Below are 4,223 nucleotides of genomic sequence, written 5' to 3'. Positions count from 1 at the left end.
TAAAGGTATTGAAGTCCATTTATATACTAAGCAATAAATATACGACAAATCCATAGTTAGGGGTTAAAGATAAACAATCGAATACATTGTTTGTGGTGGCCTATCGAAACCATCCGTTACTTGACATTCTGAAGAATTGGGGTTCGATTCTTGTTCAAGCTCCATAGTTTCTTGTAGTGTCTGCAACCTCACTATGCTTGTGAGCTAAGGACGGTGTTTGGGGTAGCCTGTAGTTTTACCTGCTTAGTCATTAGCAGCCATTGTCTGATCTTCCATGGTCCTATCTAGGGTGGGTAGGGGGCTTGGCCGCTGATTATATGTATACATGATCAGTCTCTTGGGCATTGTCCTGCTAGCTAGGGCGATGTCACTGTTCCTTGCCTCTGCCATTCATGAGCGCCCTTTAATCCTTTATGATTGGGTATTTGAGCGACTTAGCATGACATACGTTCGATTCTCCAACGTTTGGTCAGAATACTGAGGACAAGAATCGAATATTCTTACAGTAATTAATTTTTATTACTTCCTTTATAACGAAGTTGCCTTTCCTACGTAAAAAAAGACACCATTGTCCCTATAAAATAAAGAGGAAGTGTCTCGCTATATACAGTATATCTGTCGTTCCTGACACACCAAGAAAAGTAAGGATACCTGTTGAGAGGTGTTATACCGAGAGTGTACACTCGGAAAGCACTTTCTCCCACAAACTGCGGATGATTGAGTATGTGTGTGTGTGTGTGTGTGTGTATGTGTTGGGGGCGGGTAGGGGTGGTTGGGCGGGCCGCATGTGTGTATGCACATCTATCTAAATAATTAGACCTCATTTTTGACGGCTTGGGAACACGTAATATGATAGTGGAATACTTCCAGAATTCAAACCTCTCTAATTCCTAGCTGTAATATAAATGCCGACGCAAGACCTCTCTCATTCAAATAACTAATACTGAGCTATAATGGAAGCCCATAGGATTTCTCCGGCTTTTTATGAGAAGGCTTATTCATAGGCTTTAAGTTCAAACCAGCCACCTGTTCATGCATACTAAAGCGCGGAGCATAAAATAGTTTGTTATAAATTATTATCACAGAGGTTATAACATAGTTTTTATTATTGGATAATTGTCTTGTGGCTCTTCCTCTGAGGTTTTATTCATAATCACGATATATGTGTTTTTTTTTCTTTTTTTGGAAGTGAACTATGTGACTCATAATTGTATGTTCTTTTTCTTACACGATTACTCTAATTTTAAGTTCTTAAAACGATTTGATTTTAGTTTATTATTGTAAATGTAAATAGTATTTTAGAATGAGAAAAATTTTTCAAATTAGGAATTCATTGAAAAAAAGCCGTCCTCAGCTATTTTTATATATAAATTTTATTGTTTTTCATCAAATTTATGGTAGGCTTGAAAAGAGCAAATTCTCTGCAAACGACAGCAAATTATTTGCTAAACAAAAAATCTCTACTGATGGTTATACCTTGTTCAAGGATAGTAAAAACAAAAATCACAAAGTCTGATGAAATCAGCATGATAAAGGGAAAAATTGCAATAGGATGAAAGTGTTGAATGTGTGTTTGTTGTGAAAGAAAATGGAAAGAAAAAAATTAATTGAGTGATAGAGGCCAAAAGGAGTTAGATATTCTAGCAGAGACGTCACCTTTCAAAAGCAAAAATTAAAACTTACGAATTTACGACAGATATTTATATTGGTTACATTTTATTAGGATGAAAGTAAGCTTGAAGGAAATTTCATCCGTCTCTTTCATATGATTATCTTTTTTTTTGTGCCAGTTTAATTGGAATTGGATTGCTTTAAATTAAACTCTCTCTCTCTCTCTCTCTCTCTCTCTCTCTTTCTCTCTCTCTCTCTCTCCTCTCTCTCTCTCTCTCTCTCTCTCTCTCTCTCTCTCTCTCTCTGCGTCATCCACGTAAACAATGGCTGTCAGCTTAAGGGATAAGCAGATCGCGTCACTGCGACGTATGATCAACCTCAACATTACTGCTGGGGCTTCTAAAGTTGGCAGTGAAACCACATTCTCTGTTCTCATTTATGACAAACATGGTCAGGACATTATTTCTCCTCTTTTGTCTGTTAAGGATCTTAGAGAAATGGGCGTTACCTTGCACATGTTGCTTCACAGTGAACGTGGCGAGGTACCAGATGTCCCTGCTATTTACTTTTGCCAACCAACGGAAGAAAATTGAATTAGAATCGGCCAAGATTTTGCTGAAGGGATTTATTCCTCATATTACCTAAATTTCATATCTCCCATTAGTCGTCAGAAAATGGAAGATTTGGCTCTTGCAGCCCTGCAAGCAGGCTGCCAGGCTAGTATTAAAAAGGTTTATGATCAGTATGTAAATTTTATCTGTTTGGAAGATGATATGTTTACATTAAAACATCAAGGATCAGATGTTCTTTCATATTATGCAATAAACCGTGGTGATGTGAAACATTCAGACACTGACCTCATTATGGACTCCATCGTTGATAGCCTCTTCTTGGTTTTTGTGAATTTAGGTCAGGTTCCCATCATCTGTTGTCAAAGAGGAAATGCAGCTGAAAGTGTTGGTGAAAGATTGGACAAGAAATTAAGAGAGAACTTACGTGATACAAGAAATTCCTTTTTTACTGGTTTCAGTACAGATTCATTTGCTGCAGGACAATTAAGTTTTCAACGCCCTCTGTTAGTTTTAGTCGATAGAGGTGTCGATTTAGCCACTCCTTTACATCATACATGGACGTACCAAGCACTCACTCACTCATGATGTTCTTAATCTGAATTTGAACAGAGTAACCATAACGGAGAATGATGAAACACACGCTACCAATAGAACTAAGACAAAGGAATATGACCTAAATAATTCTGACGGATTCTGGAGCTTGCATAAAGGTAGTGCATTTCCTGATGTTGCAGAAGCTGTTGAGAAGGACCTGGAAGACTATATGACAGCCGAGACACATTTAAAGAGCTTAAAAAATGATATACCAGATGAAGATGTCATAGACCGCGTTAGTGATAATACAGCAAAATTAACTTCCGCTATTACCTCTTTGCTAGAGTTGTTGATGAAAAAATCAAATATAGAAAAACATATGAGTATTGCTATGGGCTTGCTAAACAGCATAAAGTGCCGAAAATTAGATGTCTATTTTGAGATGGAAGAAAAAATCATGGGCCGCACAACTCTGGAGAAACCATTGATGGAGATCATCAAGGATCCAGAATGTGGCAGTCCAAAGGATAAATTAAGAGTTTTCTTGATATTGTATCTGTGTTCCAACCACATTACTGATGCAGAGTTCAATGAGTATGTAACAGCCTTGACAGAAGCTGGTGTTGACACTAGAGCCGTTGCCTATTTGAAGCGCTGGAAGTCACTTATGAAGATTACAGCCGGAGCTGGAATGTCCGAATATACTGGTGGCGTGGCGAAAACTGTCTCTATGTTCTCCAAACTTATGAATCGGGGCTCTGCTCTTGTAGTAGAAGGTGTCAACTTTGTACTCAAAGAAAATAAACTTCCTATTACAAGAATAGTAGATCATCTCATGGAACTAAAAAATAGTGAGGAAGAAAAAGAATATAGGTACTTTGACCCAAAGTTACTTCGTCCTAATGATAACAGTGCTTCAACTCGGACAAGAACTCCTTTCCAGGATGCTGTCGTTTTTGTTGCGGGTGGTGGTAACTACATGGAGTATGGTAACATAGCCAGTTATGCCAAGAAAAAAGCTGGTGCCACCAACAAGAGAGTTATATATGGATGCACGGATGTTGTTAATTCAGAGCAGTTCCTCGGTCAGCTTACTAGATTGGGTGCTGAAATATCCTGAAGGAAAATAAATTCTAGTGGATAAGTGTTGTATATCATTGAGAAATTGTATGCAAGTGGGTGTGAATGCTGTTATGTTTTGTAAGCTCTATTTTTTCTATACTGTTTGAGAAATGGTTATAGGGTTGATAAGCCATATGAAAACAAAATCTTGAGACAGTTTGGAATAAAATCGTAGAATATCATTACATAATTATGAGAGTGTAACATTAGTAAGGTGCCCATCTGCCTTGTTTTTTTAAAAAAAATTTGGTCATAAATGTGTTTAGGACAAAGGTATAAAAACTTATGTGAATAGAAGATACATTATGTACATGTTTATTTCCTTTTAGCTATTTTCTAACAAATTATTTAAGGGGGGTGTGTGTTATTTTAGTTTTTTCTTTA

The 4,223-nt window shown here is 37.2% G+C and overlaps 1 pseudogene; it reads left to right on the top strand.

Annotated features, from left to right (window-relative positions):
• The first annotated feature begins 1,922 nt into the window (after window positions 1-1,922).
• The window catches only part of LOC137616134 (sec1 family domain-containing protein 1 pseudogene), a 2,379-nt pseudogene continuing 78 nt past the window's right edge, over window positions 1,923-4,223 (top strand).

The sequence above is a fragment of the Palaemon carinicauda genome, chromosome 22 (assembly GCF_036898095.1).
Source record: "Palaemon carinicauda isolate YSFRI2023 chromosome 22, ASM3689809v2, whole genome shotgun sequence".
NCBI lineage: Eukaryota > Metazoa > Arthropoda > Malacostraca > Decapoda > Palaemonidae > Palaemon > Palaemon carinicauda.
The sequence above is the reverse complement of the archived record's forward strand: the minus strand, read 5'-3'. Positions and strand labels throughout refer to the sequence as shown.